Genomic DNA, 27,231 nt, shown 5'->3' on the forward strand with positions numbered 1-27,231 from the left:
AACTTATTGGATGTGAAGGCAGAGAAGTAACAGATATTACTAGGAGCTAGGCATTGGCTCACGCCTATAGTCCTAACTACTCAGGAGGCTGGGATCTCAGGCTCATGGTTCAAAGCCAGCCTGGGCTGGAAAATCCATGAGACTCTTATTTCCAATTAATTACCAGAAAACCAAAAGTGGAGCTGTGGCTTAAAGTGCCAGAGTGCTACCCTTGAGCAAAAAGAGCTCAGCAACAGTACTCAGACTGAGTTCAAGCCCCAAGACCACCACTACCAACAACAAAAATTTCTAGGTAGTGACCACTTTGTCTCAGTCAGAAGGTTTTCTGCACAATGATAGTCCTTGCAATGCTCTCCACGTGGAGACTTATGGCATCTATTAGATGAGCAGACCTAGGCACTGCCAGGTTAAGTAAATTGACCCAAGTCACAAGTTACAAGGCAATTGTGGCAGAGCCTGACAGACTAAACAGCAAGCTTATATTTCGCCATCTGTGTAATGGAATGGTTAAGGAGGTGTTAAATACACAGGACAGGTACAGGTGTAAAAAGAAGATACTCAGTTCAGTCAACTCCACACTCAAGAGCAATGGCTAAAGGCAGGCAGGTCAAACCAATTACACATTTTGCTAGAAGACTACCCTACTAATTAAATGTTGTGCAATGAAGTAGGAGAAATGAAAACACTAAGGCTGGGGATGAAACACACCCTGTATTCTGCTGAATGTACTGTGGACCTTCCTTCTGGAAGATGACTATAATTATCTATCCGTCTGATGGTACAGAATAAATTCTTAGTACTTATTAACTAGGTTACCAATCCCATAGATTCTAAATAAGGGTAGTATTTCTTTGTGCTTCATGGTTTCTGTTTTCTAACTGTTTACTGCTATTGGGTTTATCCATCCCTGCATTCCTCTGAGGCTTGCAACAGGAAAAATATTGAAATAAGAAAATGGAGCTACTAGTACTAGTGGCTCACACTTGTAATTCTAGCTCCTCAAGAGGCTGAGAAGTGGAGGATCTTAGTTCAAAGCTGGTACTAGCAGAAAAGTCTGAGAGACTATATCTTCAAAATAATCAGCAAAAAGCTGGTATAGCTCAAGTGGTAAAATGCCAGCAGAATAAGTAAATTGAGGAGGTATGAAGCCCTGAACTTAAACTCCAATATTGGCAGGAAAAAAGGAGAGAAAATATTAACAAAGACATTCTTAAGTGTTGCTTGGTTTAAGGAGTCCTGAAAATGCTGCATAGCAAATGTGAAAAATAAACTTGATTTAGGATGAAAAGGTACATTTGAATCTAGGCTTATAAAACTGTTAGCTCTATGGTGGTATGAATTGATCTCCCTCAGCATTATTTTCTTCATTTAAAAACTGGGACCAGTTATTTGCTGTATCAAAGAATGTCTGAGTGGGACACCAGTGGTTTCACCTGTAATTCTTGCCACTTGGCTGACATCTGAGCATCAAATTCAAAGCCAGGCCCAGTAGCAACATCTATGAGATTCTTATTTCATCCAATTAAGAATTCTTTTTTTTTTTTGAGTCTGGTCGTGGGGCCTGAACTCTGGGCCTGGGCGCTGTCCCTCAGCTCTTCAGCTCAAGGCCAGTGCTCTACCACTTGAGCCACAGGGCCACTTCCAGCTTTTTTCTTTTTTTGCTTATGTGGTGCTGAGGAATCGAACCCAGGGCCTCATGCATGCAAGGCAAGCGCTCTAACAATGAGCCACCTTCCCAGGCCAAGAATTCTTATCTCTAATTAACTTAGCCCAGTCCCTGAGTTCAAGGTCCAGGACCCGCAATAGATTTGGATGTTTTTTTCTTCCAGTCTTTGGGGACAAGAGCTATGTCTTTTTATAGGCCATAGCCAGTTTCAGGGTTATGTGCTTTATAAACATTTCATAAATATGCTTGCTATTTGTAACTTTATATGTTTACATACTTGGCCTAAAGAAGTAAATAGTTGTAAAAGGAATCTTATCAAAGACAAGTAGATTAGCTTAGTTTGGCAAATCAGAGATAAGCTTTACTTCCGGAAGAGCCTGAGGAAAGAAAACTTATTTTCTGTCTCTTGGAAATTTAATTGTTCTGATCTTGGGAGCCAGCTTACAACTGCTGAATTTTATTTATAAAAATTTGTGTTCACTCAGGGAAGATGCTGAGTGAAGGTGGCAGGAAAAGTCTTACAATGAAGAGTACAGAAAAAAAAATTGCAACATGCGGCGGGGTTCTGGGTCTTCTGGAAGTCTCCATTTGGCCAAACACCTCCCCCCACCTCCTTACCCCCTCTCACTCTCTACCCCCACCCCCGCCCCGCGCCAGCTAGACTATGGCATGCCTTCTATCTATGGGAAGCTGCTACCTTATTCTAATGCCACATCCTTGAAGCCTTCCTCCATCCTTTGAATGTAAGAACTGAATGCCTGTCAGTGTAAAAGAAAGTAGCCTCACAGCCTAATGAGTTCGTGGTCCCAGTCCCGTTACTTTGAGGCAAAGTAATAGTAATCATTGAATTCCAGCATCTCTCCTTTCTCTTCAAACCTATTTATTTTTTAATATTTATAGTCAACTCATTAACATAACAAAAGATTTGGTCTCGAAACTTGCAAAATATAAATATTATTATCAACAAATGAAAAAGTTAAAGCAAATAAAACCATAACTGCCAGAAGGATAGGAAATAATGACTTGAAAATAGCTATACACAATAGTGTTACTTTTTGAATAAAATTATGGAAACAAGACATACATCTATTTACAGAAAAGTAAATCCTAAAAAGAACTGAAATAGTAAAAGTATGGAAAATATAGGGGGGAGGATGTAGGGCAAAGAAGAAATGATCAAGAGAATTCTCATCTTGATTAAGGCATTAGATAGTGTTAATCAGGACTGAATTCAGAAATGGTAGCATAAACACATTATCTAGAATGAAGAAGATCGTTATCAAAACAGCAGACATCCTAAGATTGTTGCTTTCAGACAAAATTAGAAGGCATAAAGTAGGAGACTGGTCCGGCTTAATAAAAAATCATTTATGCTATTGCTGCCTCTCCTTCTTTAAGTTTGTTTTATTTTTATTTACTTCTGGGCTTTGTCCCTTAGTTTTTTTGCTCAAGGCTGACACTCTACATTTCCAGCTTTTGTGTGTGTGTATGTGGCTAACTGGAGATGAGAGTTTCAAGGACTCTCTTGCCTGGGCTAGCTTTGAACTGCAATCCTCAGATCTTAGCCTCTGAATAGGCAGGATTGCAGGTGTGAGCTACCACTATCTGGTCTTCTCTGTTTATTAATTTCTCTGTTCACCCTATCTATACACACACACCCATACCCCTTCCACACTTAAGGCAAGTGTGACTCAAGATACCTCTGATGTGTGTAGTTCTCCCCCACTTACCTAGAACCATTTCTGAACCAACACATTCTTCACCTGGGTTCCCAGACAAGGTGGGCAAAACATCATCATCAAAGTTGATGAGGTCTATGTCCCCCAGGGGCCGGCTTGGCAGAGCTGGGGCCGGAGCATTAGCCAGGGCTCCTTCTCACAGTGACCTGAAGTCTTTGGCTTGTGATGACACCAAGAGTCCAGAAGGAACAGGGCTGGGTTTTGGAGGAACTGAAGGGCAGGTGGGGTTTTCAGAGGAGCAAAGGCCCAGGGGCAGGAGTTGGGACTTTTTTCCCTACACCAGCACTCTCAGCCAGGAGGCCCCCACCCAAAATCTCATGATTAACACTTCCAATAAGGCCAGGAGTTGGTTTCTTTGGCAATTCAGGTTTGGTTACAGGGATGTTTCCTGCTTCCTGTGGTGGCAAGTATGGAGTGAGCCCTTGCCTGGAGGTTACCTTGAGTCTGTTTTCAGTCCAAGTGTCCCAGTCTCCCAGAGCTGTGCCAGCACCTGGTTTGGGGGCCACACATGGTTTTCCTGAGGAAACGGCTGGCTTTGGGGGGGAGTGTGCGAGGGGTAATTTCTGGTTTTTTAGGCAGTGCCGGGGAGGTTTCCACATTGGTTTGACCCTTAAATGCTTTGACTCTCGAAACAATACTATTTTGGCTTTGCTCTGGGTTCATAGTGTACATCACTGCCTGACTATCCAAGTTGTTGGTTCTGTCCAGCAGAGATGAGGACCATCCTGGAGATGACGCCTCTTTGGGGTCCACTGAGCTGTTTCTCTGGTGATTTTTTTCTCTAATGTTAGTCTCTCTGGCTGCTGGTCTGAGGTTGTTTTTTGATCTTGGCCTTGGCACTGGACATCTTGTAGCACTGGGGTTTCCTGGACAGTTCTGTTCTTCAGGAATATCAAAGACTATAAGAGGGGCTGTATTCCTCTGGAGATCAGCGGGGAAGGCTGCTGGGGAAGGCTGCAGCGAAGCCTGTCGTGCTGGAGATCCAAAGGAACAAAAAGGAATGGCAGTGTTAGAAGTGAATAGAGAAACTTCTAGAAGACACACGGATCTTTTAAAAACAAACATAGGCTCCAAAGAAATTGGGATTTCCCTGCTTAGGAAAAAGTGACGGCAAAACCACTGGGGAAACATTAAATTTCTCCACCAAATTCTGGATTCTCATTAGACATCAAACAAACCATTTCTATCTGATTTTCAAAATGTCAACATCTTCTTTTCTTTTACAAAGCAACTTAGCCCTTATTGTTACACTAATAGAATACTTTAAAAAGTTTCGTTTTCTCTCCTTTCCTCCCTTCAAAGTATAAGCGACCAAACTCAGGTCAAACCCTTGCTAGGCAAGCAATCTACCACTGAAGTCACACATCCAGTTCTTTATTATTCTAGGAGAGTCTTAAGATCACTTTTCCAGGGTTGACCTGGGGTTGTGATCCTCCTATCTCTGCCCCTTGAGTAGGTAAGGTGAAAGGTTCAGACCCCATGTTCAACTTCTTTATTTTTAGGGGGGACAGTAGTACTGGGATTTGGAGTCTCATGCATGTTGGGCACAATTTATCACTTGAGCCACGCTTTAGTTATTTTTTTGGATAGGGTCTCCAATTTTTGTCTGGGCCAGCCTGGACTGTAATCATCCTATTAGCAACTTTACAGACCTAAGTTAATAGGTCTGCATCACCTTGCTCAGATTTTGGTTTAGATGGGGTCTAACTGTGTCTGGGCTGGCCTTGATCCTCATTCCTCCCAGTTTTTGCTTCCCAAGGAGTTGAGCCACCTACCATCCCCTGGCCCCAGCTATTTTTATTTTTGGAGGTACTTTTTTTCCAATTAAATATTTTTTTCTTTCCTCTCTACTTTTTTTTTTAATGAAAAAGATTGAATGCACTTTGAGGGGTGCTGTCCCTCAGCTCTTCAGCTCAAGGCTAGCGATCTACTACTTGAGCCACAGCGCCACTTCCAGTTTTCTGGTGGTTAATTGGAGATAAGAGTCTCACTGACTTTCCTGCCCGGGCTGGCTTTGAACCTAGATCCTCAGCTCTCAGCCTCCTGAGTAGCTAGGATTACAGGCATGAGTCACCAGCACCAGGCTAAGATGTACTTTTTTTGTGTGTGTGCTGATACTGGGGCTTGAACTCAGGGCCTTAAGCAATTGCTTTCCATTTTTGCTCAAGGCTAATAATCTACACTTAAACCCCACCACTTCCAGCTTTGCAGTGGTTAACTGGAGATAGGAGTCCTCTGGTCTTTTCTGTCCAAGCTGGATTTGAATTATGATCTTCAGATCTCAGCTTCCTGAGTAGCTAGGATTGCAGGTATGAGCCATTACTGTCCAACCTAACTTGGGTTTTAAGTCAGGACTCGGTGCTTGTTAGGAAGGCACTTTGCCACTTGTGCCAGGCCTCTGGCCCTTTATGCTTTTATCTGTTAAATAGGGTCTCATTTTTGTTTTCTTTTTGCCCCCTCTGGACTGGATCACAATCTTGCTATTTATGCTTCTCTCACAACTGGGATCACAGACACACACCAGTGATTGTGGCTTGTGAACTTCTTTCCTTAGGCTGGAGATCGTTCAATCTTCGTATCCTATCAGACTGAAGTTGCTAAGTATAAAACCCTTCTCAATGGGAATAAAAGGAATCCACAGTAACGTGTGCCATGAGTTAGATGGATGATGTTTCTGTGATATTAAATAGGACAAGCCCAAGAGAGTGGGGCTGCAGCTGTTAGGAATGATCTATTATAATAACCACTACACTCCAAATGAAGCAGGCACACAGTGATCATAATGAGTACGAAGCAGAGCTCCATAAATTATCCACAAATCACAAATGATGGGAAAGGCTAGGAGCCTCCTGATTACTCCCCTAGAACTAGGTCAGAATCAGGGAAGTCAGATTCCTTGCATTACTTTGAGGCAGACTGTTGTCTATTTCTTCTGGGAAGTCAGTCTCAGTGGCAGAAGTGCTAGTGCTCCTCGGTGTGGCAGCAGCATTGTTATTGTTTGTAGTATTAACTTGAACTTGGTTGATTTCTTTTATGACTTGCTCATATGAAGGTGGGAGCTGCAAAATAAAGAATGAAAATTTTAGACTTCTGGAGGCCATAGCCAAGAGGCTGAGAGGTTTGATTTTTTTTTTCAATCTTTGAAAATAATTAAAAAAATAAAATGAACTCTTTAAGATACATTGTACTCATACATTGACAGGTTGAGTTGAAACCCCTTTGTACACGCAAGGATGAGGCATTTCCTTACCTCTGCAGGAACTAGCTCATTTGGTCTCCAAGGGCCTGATGCGGGAGTAGGTGGGAACCCCAGTCCTGGGGGTGAGGCTCCTGGGAACCAGGAGGCTGGCCTCAGAGGCTCTGCAGCCACGATGGTGATCTCCGGGCGCCTGAAGGACAGAAGCTCCAGTGAGATTTTTTGCTTTTGCAGGTTATTACCAAGTTATTGTCTATTAGAAAATGTCCAAAGACTCAGGGAGACACCCACTACACAATAAGGCAGTGGGAACTAACACAGTCATAGAAATAAGTTTTCTGGCCTAGATGGTCTAATAGTGCAACCAGGTAGGCTTTAAGGGACCCAACGGTGGCCATTGCCCATTGCCATGGCTGTTTCCAAAGAGCTGAAGATGGAGCCTAAGCACATTGAACTCTGCCAGATTAATTAAGGCCCATAGTTTCTTTATTCCAGGGCTCCACTGCTGTCTAGCATATAGCAAATGTGTGGCCAATGATGGGAAAATATACTGGTCAATGGAATGGTTTAATTTTCTGTCAATATGACGTACATACTGAATCTATCCATCCGTCATCTTATCTGTGTGTCCATTAGTCCTTTCATTTACTATGAAGCTACTCTCTCCTCCTTCCTTCTTCCCAATCAACTATCCACCATTCATCAATTCACCCACCTATCTAGCCTGCTGTCTCTTTTCCATTTTCTTTTTTTTCTGATCAATTTTCTATACTGTCATCATCTACTTATCTAGGCTACATTTATTAAGGACCTCTGAGGTACAAAGCATTTCTGAGAGGCAGTTAAAATGCTTTATCTGTAGCAGTTGTTTAATAAGCACTTTAAAAAATTGAGTTCAACAAATAATTATTCAAAAGATCACCTTTCAGGGCTATCTTGTTTCTCTCAAGCAAAATATTTCTCCTTAAACTTACAGATTAATGCAGGAAATGTATTGATGAAGCAGGATAAAGGTAAGTACTTCTTGTGAAAGAGAAATATTTAACTTGCCAGCTGATGACACACTTTTTTTTTTTTTGTCGGTCATGGGCTTAAACTCTGGGCCTTGGCACTGTCCCTTAGCTCTTCAGCTCAAGGCTAATGCTCTACTACTTGAGCCACAGAACCACTTTCTGGCTTTTTCTGCTTATGTGATGCTGAGGAATTGAACCCAGGGCCTCATGCATGCAAGGCAAGCAGTCTACCACTGAGCCACCTTCCCAGCGGGCACACTTTTATCTCAATAAAATTAGCAGCATATATATATATGTTCCCTCTATTATAAATAAAACCATACCTTCTATCTCGATGAAGTTCACTCTGAATAGAAGTTCGAGAAGCTATAGAAGAAAGAATAAACAAAAGTTAGCTTATACTAAACATCATGGAATATATGAATTTTAACATCTCTCATCAGAAAAATAACTCAAAACTTTTTATATGGCACAAATTATAATTATGTGCTAAAATTGCATAAGAAAACACAGATTTCAGAAACTCCCCAAAGCACGTTCTGTAGTTCTGAAAATAGTTTGAGAAATGAACAGAGAAAAGAGAAGATAGCTATTAAGTACATTACACTATTAAATAGAGATTGTATGATGGGAACATTAGGATAATGACAAAAAATAATAATGGGAAGAAAAATACCCTAAGCTATGTCTAACTTGTCTGGAGTTTTATAATCTTTTCATTTTATCATATTATACTTTATTATTATCTTTAAATAGTTGCATGAAGGGGTTTTAATTCATCATGTCAACTTATGTGTATAATGCATCTTGATCAGCGTCACTCCTTCCATCATTCTCCTGTTTTATAATCTTTAAGTAGTCTTAATAATTAAAATAATAAATGTAAAAGGTGTTCAAATTACTTAAATGTATTTTAAGGCATTGTTATATATTAAGTACTGATTTGGCCCTAAAGTCTCAATCTCAGAGAGCTAAATAGTTTACTTTCCTCCCTTAAATTTTCCTTTATAAAGCAAATCAAGACTTAATCATACAAGATGGAACATATGTCATATATTGGATCATTTTGTAATATAGAACGTTGTCTTTATCCTTCTGACAGTACTGAGGTGTGAACTCAGGCTTTCTACTTGTTCTAGGCAGGTACGTGACCGCTGAACTAAGCCTCCAGCTTTCTGTTGTACCCTGGTAATATTTTGGATAGGCTCTTCCTTCCTGCCCTTGTGTTCCTTGGAGTGCAATCTTCCTATTTTAGGCTTTCTCCCTAGCTAGGATGCTAGGGAGGCATACAGTACCCTGGCTACCTCAAACTGTGATCTTCCCAATCTGTTTCCCAGCCAGCTAGGGAGTATAGGCATGAGACACTGGAGCACCTGGATTTGCTCTCTGTCTCTCTCTTTCAATACCTCATTCTAAAGAGGCCTTTCAGGAGGGAAAAATATTCACATATTATACTATAAAGATTTGTGCAAAGGGAGGACTGGTTTCAGTTATAAATTGTTTCACCCGTTGCTTTCTTCACTTCATTGTTCTATTTTTTCCGTGTTTCTGAGTTGAAAAGACTGGAAGCATGGATATTTTCTTTCTTCTATTTTTCAGCCTCTCTCTGAACAAGGAGGCTGCCATAGCTGAATGAGGTAGAGCTGAAGGTAGGAATAAAAGGTGGGAATGAAATTTGGGGTGGGATGGAGCTGTGCCATCTAACCTGTCCTGAGCTAGCAAAGAAAACCTTTGACCTGTGGATCTTGGCACAGAAGATGCTCTTATTCGCTAGCATCAACTGGTTTGACTGAATGTTACCTTCTTACCAAGAGCTACACCTAAGTGAGGTACATTTCATCTACTGGAATATAAGAGGACAGAGGATAGTGCCATGCATGTGGCAACTGATAGGTAGGAAGGTCTTCATTAAGTCCGAGGATCACCCAATAGGATGTGGTAATATGCTACAAATCACATTACATCAATTACTAAAGCTGGGACCAGCTTTATGTTAGTTATTGGCTTCATGGTATTGTCACAAACATACCTTTTCCACGGGTCATTTTGTCGTGTACTATTCATGAATGCTAAAGGAGAAAAAGAAGGGGTTATAGAAGGGGAAAGGGAGAAGAAAGAGTGAACCCCACTGCCTCTCTCTACAAGGACATTAGGAGCAGGACTGTCTTGCTGACACAGTTTTTCCCCACTCTGCATTCTTAGAAAAGAGAAGTTGATGAACCACAGACTCAGAGGGCAAAGAAATACATGCTACAACAATATCTGTACAGACTGGATCACTCACACATACAATCAGAGTCCAAAAATCTGCCTCTGGTTCAAAGAAAAAAAAATCTAAAAACCATCTTGGCAAAATCAACTTACTACTTCAGTAGAGAGTGACTGTGAGGAGAGTGCTATTTTATAAGCACGTGACAGAGTTCCTGACTTCTGGTATATATAATCAGGATTTGCTACATTTTCTTAAAGCTGGGTACAGTGGCACCCGCCTCCATCTTAAGTTACATGAGAGGCGAAGACTGGGAAGATCATGCTTCCAAGACAACTTAGGCAGATTCCATCTTAAAAGATGGGATGCAGGTATGGTAGCATGTACTTCTCATCCCAGCTTCTACGGGAAGCCTAAGATAGGTGGATTTCAGTCCAGATGTGCACCAAGGCAGGAATCAAGAACCTATCTTAAAAATAACCAATTAAAATTGGGCTGATAGTCTGGCTGATGGTCTTGAATTCAAACCCTATTATCACTCACACACACACACACACACACACACACACACACACACACACACACAGACACACACACAGAGTCAGTGAATGAAGAATATGAAATTTCAGATTTATCTAATTAAGATTTATAAACAAAACAAAAAAACTATAGCGAAATACTTAGGTACTTAGGGAATACAACAATTAATTTTAGTCATGATTCTGGTTGGAACTAGAATGATGTAAGAATTTGAAATGCACCCAGTTGCAGATCCTTGCTTTGAAAAAGTAATGAAGTCTCGTGCCAGTGGCTCATGCCTGTAATCCTAGCTACTCAGAAGGCTGAGATCTGAGGCTGAAATTGTGGTTCAAAGCCAGCTTGGGCAGGAAAGTCTGTGAGATTCTTACTTCCAGTTAACCACCAGAAAACCAGAAGTGGTAGAGCACTGTTCTTGAGGGGAAAAAGCTCAGGGACAGTGCCCAGGCCCTGAGTTCAAGCCCCACAACCCAAATAAAATAAAATAAAGTAAAGTAAATGAAGTCATTGGGCACTGGTGGCTCACACATACAATCCTAACTGTTCAGGAGGCTGAGATCTGAGAACCAAAGCCGGTCTGGAAAGACAAATTTTGGAGACTTTTATCTTCAAATAATGAGGGAGAAGTCAGAAATGGAGGCATGGCTCATTTGGTAGAGTGCCAGCTGTAAGTAAAAAAGCTGTGTAAAAACTTGAGACTCGAGGACTGGAGCTCAAGCCCCAGTACCAACACAAAAAGAAAAAGGAAAAACCAAACCAAAACAAAACAAACACACCAGGAGGTAAAGGCACAAAGTACAAAGAACCTATATCCATATGAGTATTTTTATAGGCATTTATTTAGCTTATATAATATTGTGAATAGAGCTCATGAAAGAAAAGAAGAGGGCTTACTATTTTTTAAGCTTACCAGATGTTCCTAATTGTAGAAAATGGCTATCTAAAATTATAGCTGATCACAGAACTAATCCCATAGCAAATTTTGTTTTAAAAGTGTCATTATATAAGAAAAAGATGTGACTCTGAACAACTGGCTTATCAACAAATGGACACTGAAAAACTAGCTGTTTGTCTGAACTGCTTTATTACTTCAGGTTAGGATAAGGCGCAAATGTGAAGTTATTCATAGAGTCAACAAATACAATTGCTTGCTAAAAATCTAAGTCACCATCTAAAATTACAACAGAGAAAAAACAGAGGAGAACAAAACAAACTTACATCTTTTGATCACTGCTCTGATGGATGACAAAGGTCCTTGGCTAGAAAAAGAATGAAAGAAAACAAATTACACAGTCATCAGTCCTTTGAGGAAGAGTTATTCATAAAGCTGGCTCTTCTCTGGGACCCAGTATGGTGCCAAGCAACAAGTTAGATATGCCAGTTACAGGCTTATACTCTTAACAAAACAGAATAATAAAAAATTTAAATTTAACCGGGCGCCGGTAGCTCATGCCTGTAATCCTAGCTACTCAGGAGGCTGAGATCTGAGGATCACTGTTCAAAGCCAGCCTGGACAGGAAAGTCTGTGAGACTCTTATCTCCAATAAAACCACTAGAAAACCGGAAGTGGCGCTGTGGCTCAAGCAGTGGGTCCCAAGCCCCATGACCAGAAAAAAAATAAAATAAATAAATTAGCTGGGCGCTGGTGGCTCATGCTTGTAATCCTAGCTACTCGGGAGGCTGTGATCTGAAGATTACGGTTCAAAGTCAGCCAGGGGAAGGAAAGTCCTTGAGATTCTTATCTCCAATAAACCACTCAAGTGGTAAAGAGCTAGCCTTGAGCTGTAGAGCTAAGGGACAGTGCCCAGGCCCAGAGTTTAACCCCCACAACTGACGATAAAAAATAAAAAATAAAAATAATTGCCTTTCATATTGAGCTGTTTTATGGGAAATGAGAAGACTGATGAGGAATATCTGGTCAGTGAATAAAATTTTGCCTTAAAATTGCTTTCATAGAAATTGACATCTCACATGTTCCCTTGAGACCTGCACATCATGTGTTATCATAGTATGACACAGAGTTCAGAAGAGCTTATTTTTCACACTTAACATCATCCTGCTTGATGGTGAAGTTTCTGTTTCCTCATCCAGATCTATATATACTGTCTGAGTAGTCAGTTTCACCTAAGGATCAACACATTTATTTCAGATTAGACTTTAAATATTAACCAACTTCCAATGAAGCAGTTGGCTTGCTCTGAGTTCTCTCCAGAGATTCTCATTTTACCCCTTATTGTGGGATGTTGAACAAATTACAATAGCTTCCGAGTGTTGATTCATTGGTTAAGACTCTCTAGATACAAAAGTTTATGCAGTTACATCAAGGGGAAGGAGTTTTGCTTTCTATTTTGTCTTTATTCAAACCAACTGCACTAATTGCTTTTAAAAACATTTGGAAAAAAAGATACAACCTTGAAAGTGTAATGAAATGGTTTAGGGAAAAAATTTAATACTTTTTAGAATGTTCTTTAAATTTTTACTTTTTTTTTTTTGCACAGTACTGATGTTTGAACTCAGTTTTTCACCATTGGTTGGTGGCTGCTTTATCAATTGAGCCATGCCTCCAGCCCAGCATTTTAACCATATAGGCCAGATATAAAGAATAATAAGAAAGAAAAAAACATAGCTAACTTGAAATGAGAGAATGCAAACTATCTTCTTTTATTTTTTTTTTTGTCGGTCGTGGGGCTTGAACTCTGGGCCTGGGTGCTGTCCCTCAGCTCTTCAGCTCAAGGTGAGCGCTCTACCACTTGAGCTACAGCGCCACTTCCGGTTTTCTGGTGGTTTATTGGAGATAGGAGTCTCACGGTCTCTCCTGCCCGGGCTGGCTTTGAACCACGATCCTCAGATCTCAGCCTCCTGAGTAGCTAGGATTACAGGCGTGAGCCACCAGCGCCCGGCTGCAAACTATCTTCTTACAGTCCTAAATTTCTGAGAAGCTCCATAGTTTAAGACTTTGAGAATAAAAGCTTATAAAGAAAAATAGCTGGGGCTGGGAAGGTGGCTCAGTGGTAGAGCACTTGCCTTGCATGTCTGAGGCCCTGGGTTCGGGTTCGATTCCTCAGCACCACATAAGAAAAAAGAAAAAAGCCAGAAGTGGCGCCGTGGCTCAAGTGGTAGAGCGCTAGCCTTGAGCTGAAGAGCTGAGGGACAGTGCCCAGGCCCAGAGTTCAGACCCCACGAATGGACCCCCCCAAAAAAAAAAAAAAGAAAAACAGCTGAACAGGAAGCCAATGACTCATGCATGCTAAGCATATATCCTCCCATTGAGCTACAACCTTCAAGTCCAGAATGCCTTTTGCTAAAGTTATAAGCCATAACAAAACTACAAAGAAATTACAGAACTGATTTTGTAAGTCTTTAGAGGAAAGTTATTGAGGGCTAAGATCACTTGTCTTCTCATCACCGTAGATAGACCAATTGTGGTCATTAAGATGGATAATACAACCCTGAATTCCATCAGAGAGTTTTCTATCTCATCTTTTTTGAGGAGAAGCAAATTATAATCATAATATTTAAAAACCCAACCCAAACAAAAATCTTACTATTTAAGTTACATTAATACTCTACATAGGTTTTGGTGTATGTGTGTGCCATAGTGGGAATTGAACTTGGGGCCTACGTGCTGTTGCTTAGCCTTTTTGCTGAAGGCTAGCATTTTACCACTTGAGCTACAGCTCCACTTCTGACTTTTTTTGGTGGTTAACTGGAGATAGTTTCACAGACTTTCCTGCCCAGACTGGCTTTAACTGTGATCGTCAGATTCAGCCTCTTGAGTAGCTAGGATTACAGATGTGAGCTTCTGATGCATGGCTGCCTACAAGTTTTGGTGATACGTTTTTTATTCTCACTGAAAACATGGCTCTTTGGACTGTTACGTTACCCTTCCCTGGATGCTTTTCACAAAACAGTCATGGATCAGTGGCTCTGTAGATTAGTTTTCCATTTCCTTAAGTCTATTGAAAAAGAAATCCCATAAAAGTTCAAAGATTTCAGATGAGACTTTCAACTATGTTACTTAGAACTCCAGCACATTTAAAATTAGAATTATGTTGCCATGTCTGTCTCAGTTCTTCAAGATTTTTCCTCTTTATTTGTGTCTTACTGCCTAATTAGACTTCAAGCTTCTCAAGAATAATGTCTTCTACTATGTTTCCAGTGCAGTTCACTCAACTGAATCGTGTGCTTGTTGTCCTAATGTGAACCCAAAACTTACATGGTACCAGTGACACTACCTACAAACTAATTAATAAGCAAATCCTCAGGAATAACCTTGCTGCTAGTTTCATCTTGTTGGCCTCAATTCTCAGTTACATCTTTTTTTGGGGTCGATCGTGGGGCTTGAACTTTGGGTCTGGATGCTGTCCCTCAGCTCTTCAGCTCAAGGCTAGCACTCTACCACTTGAGCCACTGTGCCACTTTTGATTTCCTGATGATTAATTGGAGATAAGCGTCTCATGGACGTTCCTGCCTAGGCTGGCTTTGAACCATGATCCACAGATCTCAGCCTCCTGAGTAGCTAGGATTACAGGTATGAGCCACTGACACCTGGCCCCAGTTGGATCTTGTGTATACAAATCTTGCCAAAAGTGTCTGTGTCTAATGTTTAAAGTGGGTATTTTTCACGGGGTATGTTGGTATACACCTGTAATCTAGGCATTAAAGAGAGGGAGGTAAGAGGATGGTTCAAGGAAAACTCCAGCTACATGGAATTCAAGACCAGTATGAGCTACATAGAGCCCTGTCTTAGAAAACAAAAGGCTGGGGATAGAGCTCAATAGTAGAGTACTTGCCTAACAGGCATGAGACCCCAGAATCTATCCCCAGCACCAGAGACACACACAGAAAGGTATTTTTCATTAAAACAAATTCAGTTTGAAGAACATCTGGAACTCAATGTAGACCAACCATAGATAGAAAACTGGCAAGATGGGCCTTAGTATGAGATGATGCTTTAGACTACAACACTTAATTTGGCAACAGATACCAAAACTTAAATGTCCCTCCATAGAATTTCAGAGGTAATTTTGTCTATTCAGTTATTTCGTTGTCTGCTATACTGGAGCCAAATTAAGTGTTGTGTTGGAGTCTAATGTTCACATTCTATGTCATAAAATATATCATACGTAAGAAAGAAACATCCTGAAAACAATGGTCTCTCCCATCACTGTGCTTAACAATGATTTCAGCATATGGTAAGTTCTTAAAAAGAACAGGAAAAAAAGAGGAAGGAAAGAGAACCTATATTCTTCCCTAAATACTGTCATCTTTGTTTAAAAACTACAGGAAATGGGGTGACACCATCTTTTGGACACTTCCTGTGGAATTCAGACAGGATACTGGCAGGGGACAGCACCTGGCAAGAGAAACTGACACAGAAACTTGGTGGGAATTCAAGAGTCATCTGATCACACTAAAGAAGGGAAAACTAAAGGCAAATGTTTCCCAATTGAGAGTCTATATTGAAAGACCTAACATCTGTGAAACAAGAAACAAACACCAAGAATGAAAAGTACTACAATATATAAGTTCTCATCAAAATATGCAATCTATTCTCCTCTAGTTCTTATTATGGGAAAGACAGGCATGGCCTGCAGATGGCAATAGTGTTACCTCCTACAGTGTCAGTACCTTTTCGTTTTGCAGTGCTGGAGTTTGAATTAGGGCCTCACACGTTAGGCACGGCATCTGCCACTTGAGCCATGCACACCTTCAGTCCTTCCTGGGAGTGCTTTCTGGTGTCAATCCTAAGAAAAGATTTTAACTATACAATTTCTAGCTTTAAGTTACCTTTTTATTCCCTGAGTGCATAAACACTTTTTAAGCAAGTCCAGATTAACTCATTTCCTTTGGAGATACTGAAAATCAAAGCAAGATTCATATAAATACTTATTTGGTTAATGGATTATTCCAATTTGGGGGCATATAAAGGATATAGGAGAAGAAAGGAAGAAATGAGCAACAGACTCCATATACCATCTGGTCAATTTATTAAAGTAAAAGTGGGAGAATTAATTACTTAATGGAGTTGCAATTAATGCAGACAAATATATCAGGTCTCCACTGGGTAGCATTCTAGCTCACTCTGGATCACTCAGTATTGAACTAGAAGTGAGAGCTGTATAGTATGAGTCTGTGGTGACAACTGATAATGTGGCCAAAATGAAAAAAAAAAAAAATCAGTAACAAAACCCAGAATTCTAGAAGCAGCTGACATTGGAAACGGCCCACCACAAAATATGTTACAAACAAGGGCCTGTGTGCATGCCTGAGGACACGTGGCAAGATGCCTTAACTTCATCATGTGATGCTGTCCAGATGAGAACAAAGTCATCTCAGCTAACCAATGTGCTATCCTCCTCTTAGAAACACTTACCATCAGTAAAAAGCAAGGGAGAGACCCATAGGTTTAGTAGAAAGACAGCAACAGAAGAAAAAAGGTTAGAATCACATTTCTCCATTCTTTATGAGATGAAAATAAAACTGCCACAGGGGATGAGAGCCTGTCATCTTTTTTAGTGCAAAAGCAAATACATATTTCAAGCATCTGAAAATGGATCAACATATTAGTAGATAATTCCAAAGGCTTAGGAAGAAATTAGGTCAGTCTGAAGCCCAAATTTCATATGGAATACGAAAGCCAATAGTTCCCCCCCAAAAGGGATAAATTTAAATGTTATTAATTTAAAGTACCAAAATTGTTTAAGATACAGTAAGATGGCACAGTGGTGTATGTCTGTAATCTCAGCACTTGGGAGGCTGAGAAAGGAGGATTACCAGCTCTAGGTTAGCTGGTTTACACAGAGACTCTGTCTCAATAAACAAAACAATATCTAACCCATACACACAACAAAAAACGTTTTAAAAACAGCTTGTTTGTTTCTCAGACACAGTCTGGTATTTTGCTCAGGCTGATCTGGCACTTGTAGGCTCACAGAATTCTCTTACCTTCCTCTCCCAAGTAACTGGACTAGAAGTATACCTGCCTACCTGGTCTGGCTTAAAAACTGTTAATGTGTCATTACCTGACTTGTGTAATTGTAATCCTTCTGTATTATCACCTTTATAATAACAGTAAATTAATTAACAAAAATTGTTAATGTGAATGCTCTGGCCACTCATTTCTTAGGTTGTCCATTTGATTAAAAGTCTTAGATCAGGGCTGGGAAGGTGGCTCAGTGGTAGAGCGCTTGCCTTGTGTGCATGAGGCCCTGGGTTCGATTCCTCAGCACCACATAAGCAAAAAGAAAAAAGCCGGAAGTGGCGCTGTGGCTCAAGTGGTAGAGCGCTAGCCTTGAGCTGAAGAGCTGAGGGACAGCGCCCAAGCCCAGAGTTCAGGCCCCACGACCGGACCCAAAAAAAAAAAAAGTCTTAGATCAAGCAGGGCGCCGGTAGCTCACACCTGTTATCCTAGCTACTCAGGAGGATATTAAAGTCAAATTAGGATTATCAACAGGAGTTTGAACTCAGGACTTGGTGCTTCCTCAGCTGAGCCACACCCAAGCCCAACTTTTTTTTCCCGGATTCTACTGGAGATGGGCTCTTGAGGACCTTCTAGCCTGGCTGGTCTGGAACCTCAGTCCTCCAGTTTTTAACTCAATAAGAAGCTAGGATTTCTTTTCTTTTCTTTTCCTTCCTTCCTTTCTTTTTTTGGCCTGTCCTGAGGCTTAAACTCAGGGCCTGGGCAGTGTCCCTGAGTTTCTTTTGCTAGCACTCTACCACTTGAGCCACAGCGCCACTTCTGGCCTTTTCTGTTCATGTGGTACTGAGGTATCGAACCCAAAGTTTCATGCATGCGAATCAAGCGCACTCTGCCACTAAGCCACATTCCCAACCATTCCTGATTCTTTTGGAGATGAAGACTTTTCAGCCTGGGCTAGACTAGAACGTCAGTCCTCCAGTTTTTAACTCAATAAGAAGCTAGAATTTCCCACACGGAACAGTTCTGAAGAGCCAGAGGCTCACACCTGTAATCCTAGCTACGCAGGAGCAGGAAGCCGAGATCTGAGGATTGCAGTTCAAAGCCAGCCCCGGCAGGAAAGTCCCTGAGACTCTTATCTCCAATAAAGCACCAGGAAACTGGAAGTGGCACTGATGCTCAAGTGGTATAGTACTAGCCTTGAGCTGAAGAGCTCAGGGACAGCGCCCAGGCCCAGAGTTCAAGCTCCACGACAGACAAAAAAAAAAAGGTTTTAAAGAATGAGATTGGATTTCTGAGGACCTCTTACTTGGAGCTTCTCTTTAGAACCTACTAGAGAAACCACCCAGAAAGAGATGGTGATGAACTTCAGGCTCTGCCTGGATATCCCCTAGCAGCCTCCCTGGGCCAAGGATAGCATTATCTAAAGGAAACAGGTTTTGCAGTTGAGGGATGTGTGTCCTGTGTACACACACAATTCTACTCCGAAGCCTTAGCGACAATCAATACTTCCCTTCTATTCTTTTTTCTTTTTTTTGTCAGTCATGAGGCCTGAACTCTGGGCCTGGGCACTGTCCCTTAGCTCTGCAGCTCAAGGCTAGCACTCTACCACTTGAGCCATAGCACCACTTCCGGCTTTTTCTGCTTATGTGGTGCTGAGGAATTGAACCCAGGGCCTCATGCATGCAACGCAAGCACTCTACCACTGAGATACCTTCCCAGCCCCCCTTCTATTTCCTTTATTCTCTAAATGATCAAAGAAGGAGGACACAGAGAGTCCTTCTTGGTATGTGGCTCTTATTGTACTGCAGTTACAAGTGTCATACAGGAATGCTATCTGTGTCTCTGGAGAGGTAATCTACCACTGGGACAAGATCAGAAGTGGCAAAATCTTGTCACCAGGGCAGACATAAAGGTGCTGACGGGTTATGTAAAGAGGACTCTAATCCACAAGTTAGCTCCCAGTGCTGAAAATGCCCTGCTGGTTACCAGACCAGATATCTGGTTAGGGAAAGGCTTTTATCATAGAATAAGATAGGGTCGGATGAATCGTCAGATCTCAGCCTCTTGAATAGCAAGGAATATAGTATATGAGTATATAGTATATATAGTATATGAGTCATGTACTCATATATATACTCATATATATAGTATATGAGTCACCAGTTCCTGGTTTTGTTTGCTTTTGTTTTTGAATACAAGTTGTTTCCAATTAAGAGTCTTCCAGGAATCAGTATGCTTTTGTGGTTTCTAGACCTAACCAATAGCCAACATTAAAAATAAAGTCAGTAAGGGAAATATTTAAATAAAAATGTAAAGTCTAATTGCACAAGGACACTTACTAGTTGTAGTAAAACCATCACAGGAGGACAGAGAGATGTGAGTCATGGATGTGAGTCAGCTCCCTCAGCTAAGGTGCTTCAATACAGATGTATAAATAACCACTTCTAAATTATTCCGCAGAGAGGTGAAGGACAAATGTAAAATACAACCCAAGGGAAAGTGAGGAAAGAGTCAGGAGGAAGGAATTTAAAGGCCAGGAGTTCCATGCTCTCCCTGGGCTGCTGAGACATGGGTGGTCACACACACGCCCAAGCTGAGGAAAAGGGATCAATCCAAACCCAGCTGTTCTTCCACACTTAACTGCTGTGTGCTGATGGTTTAATTTGAAGCAGCCTACAGAAGCCCCTGCACTAAGTACCATGGCAGGGGCAGGTCTCTGAGAGAGCTTTCCAATTTACCCAGCTGATAGCCAACATAAATGCTTCATTTGCATTGCCATCCCACTAGGGGGAGATGCAAATGTCGTATTTCTTAAAAACACAATAAAACTGTACAACGTACATATTTCTCTGGAGGATGACATGAAACATTAAATCCTTTTGTTCTTCCATTGCCAAAGGACTTCCCTTCCCCACGAAACCTATATACACTTTAATTTTTCACCTTGTTTACAGCGTTACAGATGCTACAGAAAAAGTAATGTTTCTCTTATAGCTTACAAAACATAATACCAGAGAGTAATTGCAGCCAGGCTATAGTTTATAGAAGTACAGGAATCAAAGCATATGGCTGAGAAGTGCTACAGCATGATCACAGATGAACTAAGCCCAGCAGAGCAGGGCATTTTAATACATATATAGAGAAAAGGACAAAAACAAAACTCAAGCGACATCTTTTGCTTTTTAGTTATTCTATTTAGAACTATATTGTGGTGATGACAAAGTGCCAATATAAAATGCTCAACATCTTTATCAACTAACAACAGGACACCAAAGCAAAGAACCAAGACCCTGTGATTCTTACCCAGGAAGTGCTTGCTCTGACTGCAACACCATCTTGATTGCAACACAGCTCTTGATTTTGAATAAACTGAGCTAGGTGCTACACTCAGCATGTTGGGTTTGAGTCCCTCTCTGAGTGGGGATGGGTCACTTCAGGTCACATTATGGGGAAGGAGAGGCCTCATAATGTGTCCTATAATGGTGTCTGCCAGGCACTGGTGACTCACGCCTGTAATCCTAGCTACTCAGGAGGCTAAGATCTGAGGATTGCAGTACAAAGCCAGCCAGGGCAAAGAAAGTCTGTGAGCCTCTTATCTCCAATTAACTGCCAGAAAACTGGAAGTGGTGCTGTGGCTCAAGTGGTAGAGCGCTAGCCTTGAGCTGAAGAGCTGAGGGACAGTACCCAGGCCCAGAGTTTGAGCCACATGACAGACAAAAAAAAGAAAAAGAAAAAGAAAGGTTGTGATGGGTTACTTGTGTAACACTGCAGCAAAAGGAAATAAAAATCCACAGAATGAGAAGAGTTTCTGTAAGCAGTAACAGGGGAGCAGGACTGTACATCGAGATGAAACAGGAATGTTTTCTGAACATTTTTCACTATTCCCTCCTCATAATCTTCTGCTTTCAGAAATGAACATTTCAGAGCTGGGTCCCAGTGGCTCATGCTTATAAGTCCTCGGTGTTTGGGACGCTGAGATCAGGAAGACAGTGGTTGGAGGCCAGTCCAGACAGGAAGTTTCTGTGAGACTCCTTCACAACTCATAGCTAGGTACAGGGGCACTCGCCTATCATCCCAACTATAGGACATAATTAGGAGGTCCCTGGTCCAGGCTGGTCTGAGCAGGAATGTGAGACTTTATTTGAAAGATGACTAAGGCAAAAGGATCGGGAGCATGGCTCAAGTGGTATAATACCTGCCTAGCAAGCATGAAGCCCTGAGTTCAAACTCTGCCAAAATAGAACATACTATAGAAAAAAAAATATAGTGAGTAACATGTCATCTAGTCTGTTTTCTTTTCTAAAAATATATTGTTTTTCTGTTTTTTTTTTTTTGTCAGTTCTGGGGTTTGAACTCAGGGCATGGGTGCTATTCCTGAGAATTTTTGCTCAAGTCCGGCACCATACCACTTTGAGCCACAGCACCATATGCGGTTTTCTGGTGGTTAATTGGAGAGAAGAGTCTCATGGACTTTCCTTGTGCCAGGCTGGCTTTGAACTGCAACCCTCAGCTCTCAGCCTCCTGCGTAGTGAGGCTTACAAGCGTGAAGCACCAGGGCCCAATCTGCTCCCCATTTTTAACAATTCTGCTGTTTTGCTGTGAGCCCAGACACAGACCATATGCAAACAAATGGGCACGGCTGAGTTCCTACAAAACCGATTCATAAACAGTTGGCAGGTCTGACTTGCCCATCTGATGACCTCTGCTTTGTATAAATGGTATCCTCCTGTTCCTGTCCTTATACAACTTGGTTATTTGTCATCTCAAATGATGTTTCTGAGATTTATCTGTTATCACACATAACTGTAGCTCCTTTATCCAAATAGTGCTACTCTGGGCTGACAAAAGACTCTTTGCTTGGCCAAACATAGTCAGGCACCTTGGCCCATCTGTGCACTTCTTTGTAAAATCTCGTTTGAACAAAGGCCAAGTCACCTTAGCAAGAAGTCTCCATCCTCCATACCCAATCAACTGCCATTTCTGTGTGGTCAGGTCCTTCACCCTCCACTATCTCCATTCCATCCTCTCATTAGGTCACTTGGCCTGGCTTTGCCAAGAATCCTGTTAGGGTCCTACACTCATCCTTACTGTTGTACCAAATGACACAGTCTCAGACATACTTGACCCAGCCAGGCTGGAGATTTCTGACATGGCAACAAATGATCATGCTTGCATCTTCCTCCTCCTCCTCTTCACAGGCCTTTTCCCCCTCTTCTTACTCCTCTCCACTTCCTCTCTCATCCTCCTATCTCTCCTCTCCCTTCCCATCTCTCCCTCCTTCTTTCTGGGAATTGAACCCATGGCTTCATGCATGTTAGGCAAGTGCTTTATCACTGAGTTACATCTCAGCCAGCACATCTTTCACTGCCAAAGTAAGAAAAAATATATTTTCTTAGCCGGCATTGATGGCTCACGCCTGTAATCCTAGCTACTCAGGAGACTAAGATGATCTGAGGGTCTCAGTTCAAAGCCAGCCCAGGCAGAAAAGTCAGGGAGACTCATCTCATATAAACTACTCAGAAAGAGCTGGAAGTGGCATTGTGGCTCAAGGGGCAGAGCGCTAGGCATGAGCACAAAGAGGCTCAGGGACACAGCCCAGGCCCTGAGTTCAAGCCTCAGGATGGAAGCAAACAAGCAAAAAACTTATCTTGCATCATAAAGATATTCTAACACATTTCTTCAAAATGTTTCAGTTTTGCTTACTTTCATGTCTTAAGATTCTTACATCATAAAACAAACTCCATGTTGATTGAGTGAGTGCGTGAGTGTGTGTGTGTGTGTATGTGTGTGTTTGGCAGTTGGTCTGCTATTTGAGCCAAGTCTATAGCCCATACTTTGGTTATTTTGAGATAGGATCTCACTTTCTGCCCAGACTGCCCTGGATCTCCATTCTCCTGTTTGTGTTTCCTACTGTGGCTGGGATGAAAGCCAATGTCTTACCTTTTTCTGTTGAAAGGGGAGCCTCAAAACTTTTTTGATTGGGCTGGCCTAGACTTGAGATCCTCTGAATCTCAGTCTTCTGTGTAGCTTGGATGACAGGTATATGCCATTGTACTCAGCTATCGGTTGACTTGGGGTCTGTGAACTTTTTGCTTGGTCTGGCTTGGTCCCAATCTCTAACTCCCAAGTAGTAGTCCAAAAGCCTAGACTCCATGTGGATTTTTAAAAACCTGGATATGCAAGGGAAGGGATGACAATGTTTAATCTGGCTTCTGTAACTCCTCTGTACATCAACTTTATAATAGTAAAAAATTAAAAACATAAAAAACCTGGATAACCAAATGCTCTAGTACAATCTTTTGCCATTTTTTTCCTACAGATCTACCATCTCTATCTAGTCAGTTGAGATAGAACCACGTTTTTCCTGTATGCTGATTCTCTATTCTATTCCAATCACCAACTTCTCTGCTTAGTGATATAACACTGGTGTGTGTGTGTGTGTGTGTGTGCGTGCGTGTGCGTGCGCGCACGCACGCACACACACGCACACACTGCTCCTGGGGCTTGAACTCAGGGCCTATGCACAATTCCCCAAGCATCTTTGGCTCAAGGTTAGCACTCTACTATTTGAACCACAGCACCAACTCTGGCTTTTTCTGAGGAGTCTCATGGACTTCCCTGCCTGGCTGGATTCAAACTATGATCCTCAAATCTCAGCTGCCTGAGTAGCTAGATTATAGGTGCGAGCCATCAGTGCTGTAACACTGTGTTAATTACGGACAACATCTCACCTCCTTCTTGATCTTCAAAATTACCTTGTTTATTTTCACTCATCCTTATACATGTTAGAATCAACTGTGTTAAGTTTTCACTTTCTGATTTTTGTGATTTTTTTTTAAAAATCCAATTTTAGTGAATTTTATCTATCAGTATCTAAGAGGATTATGGTAGGTAGCTTCAAAAAGGCTTTAGGGAGACCAAAACTTAAATTAAAAAACTTAAATTAACACTGTAAACTTGAGTTGAAGCAGCTACTCTGTAAGTCACTGAGTTCTATTACTCAAAAGTGGAAGGGTGGTAAAAAAAAAAAAAAAAAAAAAGAGCTCCTAATGTGTGTTCATGGGATAGGATTCCATATTCTATTTTCCTTAGCTCCTATTTCCCACTAATTCACTTCCCAACTGCTATTCCATGACACTTCTTTTTTCCTAGATATTATGGGTAGCCATGTCTGGGAAAGAAAATTACAAATTCAAATTCAAATCTGATGCTGAGTATAGCTCCCACCTGGAGTTTTAGAATACATTTGAACGTATCACAGAGTTTTGAGTAGATCACTGGAAGTCTCTCATTTTGTTTCAGACAGCAATTCACAGGCTCCTTCTGGTATTAGAGCACTCTGCTACCAACCCTCCTGGCACCCCTCACCCAGAGCCTCATGCTTGCTAAGCATACACATTCATCTGCTGACATACCAATGATGCACAGAAGAGCATTCTGTGGGACAGCCATCTGCACAACAGTGTACCACACTAATAAGGCTGAGACATGAATTTAGATATTTCTGACATCCACCATAGTAATAGGCAAAAAAAAAAAAAATCCAAAAAACAGCAACACCAAAAAACCCCCCAAGTACTCAAAGGTACCCTTTGTGCCTCTAAAAGCTGCATAAACAGTAACTTTTCAGCTTGGGGCTCTGTGTTGCTCTATACATGGTAAAACTGTCCTTCACCTTGACATCCCAGCATGGACAGAAACAAGCATTCACTGCTCACTGTGAAAGCTAGAGACTGTCTGGCCTTGCAAACAAATACCAACATGAGAAACGAATTTTCCTTCTTGCTGGGCTTTGAGCCTGTTATTCTTGCTGCTGAGTGGCCTGAGGAGAACCAAAAAGCCAACAAAGTATGTGACTTTTGTTTAGGGGTTTCTGCATCCTGCTCGGTTGATGCAGCAGGTATTAATCTGATTGATGCACAGCTGGTGGTGGTGGGGGAACCCTCCCTCCCTAAGGATGGCAGAAGAATAGATCACTGCCAATCTTGCCAGACACCCTAGAGAGAAAACAATGATTTTTTGCAAAGAAATATTTTTTCCTTTCTTACAGGGCATTGCTCCTTGCTGTTATTGGCGAAAACAGGCTCAGTGTTCTACCCAATCTGCAGGGAGAAAATATTGACATTCCTCTTTCTCTCCTTCAATATAGTTGGCACTCCTTTATTCAGTATTATTTATGTACTTATTTGCTTGGATTTCTTTTCAGGGGTAGGGGAGGTAGTGGAGTTGGAACGCAGGGACTGAGCTTTGTTAGGCAGGTGTTCTACCACTTGAGCCATTCTTGGTCCCCCTGTCTCTTTGCTTTAGTTATTTCACAAATAGCATCTACAAACCACACTTCAATTGGTGGCCAATGTGTTTTTTTTTTTGGTAAGTTGTAGGGCTTGAACTTGGCCTGGGGACTATCCCTCAGCTCTTCACTCAAGGCAAGTACTCTACCACTTGAGCCACAGCACCACTTCTGGTTTTCTGGTGGTTTATTTGAGATAACAGTCTCATGGACTTTCCTGCATGGGCTGGCTTTGAACTATGATCTTCAGATCTGAGCTTCCTGAGTAACTTAGGGTTAGAGGCATGAGCCATCGGTGCCTGGCTTTGATCTTTTTTTTTTCTTAAATGGTGCTCAGAATCGAACCTAGGACCTTATGGTAGAGCAAATGCTCTACCAGTGAACTATATACCCAGCCCCTGGGTTTTTGAGAAAGGGTCTTGCTAGGCATCCCAAGCTGGCCTCAAACTTGTGATCCTCCTGTCTCAGTATCATGAGTGAGGAGATTACAGATACATTCTGTAACTGCTCCCAGCTCTTTGATCTTTACTTAGTGCATATTAATAGTGGAAAAATACTGGACTGCCTGATGACATTTCATCCATGAATGTAACAGGCTTTGATCCTATTTACCCTCATTCTTTCTCTTGTCTTCTCTTCTGCTCTCTCCCTCTTTCCTAACAGTCCCCCTCCAGCTTTCAAGTCTTTTTAAAATCTAGATACCACATGTGAGAGAGACTATGCTATTATTTGTCCTCATCTGGCTTATTATGCTTAAATGACAGGCTCTAATTCCATTTATTTTCCTGCAAATGGTATCATTTTAACTTTATAACTAAATAAAACTCTACTGTGTAAATGAACCTACAGACCTATAGCCATCTAATCTTCGATAAGGGAGTTAAAACAATATAATGGAAGAAAGACAGCCTCTTCAGTAAATGGTGGTGGCAAAATTGGTTAACTACATGTAGAAAACTAAAGCTAGATCCTTATATATCACCCTGCATCAGAATCAACTCCAAATGGATCAAAGACCTCGAAGTCAAAGCAGACACTCTGAAAACATTACAGGATGGAATAGGAGAAACCCTAAGTCTCCTTGGCTCAGGCCAAAATTTTCTGAATAGAGACCCGGAAACACAACAAATCAAAGAAAGGTTGGACAAATGGGATTGCATAAAGTTGCAGAGCTTCTGCATGGCAAACGACATAGCTAGCAAGATCAATAGAAAGCCCATGGATTGGGAGAAGATCTTTACTAGCCATACAACGGACAAGGTCTCATATCTAAAATATACTTGGAACTCAAAAAATTAAACCCCCCAACAACAAATCCTCAAAGAAACAACTGCCCAATAAATAAGTGGGCTAAAGACTTAAAGAGAAACTTCTCTGAAGAAGAAAGAAGGATGGCCAATAGACACATGAAGAAATGCTCAACCTCCCTAGCCATAAAAGAAATGCAAATCAAAACAACATTGAGATACCACCTCACTCCAGTTAGAATGGCAAAAATCAAGAACTCTAACAACAACAGATGCTGGAGGGGATGTGGACAGAAGGGAACCTTACTTCATTGTTGGTGGGAATGTAAACTTGTTCAACCACTTTGGAAAGCAGTATGGAGGTTCCTCAAAAGACTTCACATAGAACTCCCCTATGACCCAGCAATCCCAC

General features: G+C 41.4%; 1 pseudogene; it reads right to left on the minus strand.

Moving 5' to 3' along the window:
- The window catches only part of LOC122120793, a 117,035-nt pseudogene that overhangs the window by 1,003 nt on the left and 88,801 nt on the right, over positions 1-27,231 (minus strand).

The sequence above is a fragment of the Dipodomys spectabilis genome, unplaced genomic scaffold (assembly GCF_019054845.1).
Source record: "Dipodomys spectabilis isolate Male_0828 unplaced genomic scaffold, ASM1905484v1 ptg000178l, whole genome shotgun sequence".
NCBI classification, from domain to species: domain Eukaryota; kingdom Metazoa; phylum Chordata; class Mammalia; order Rodentia; family Heteromyidae; genus Dipodomys; species Dipodomys spectabilis.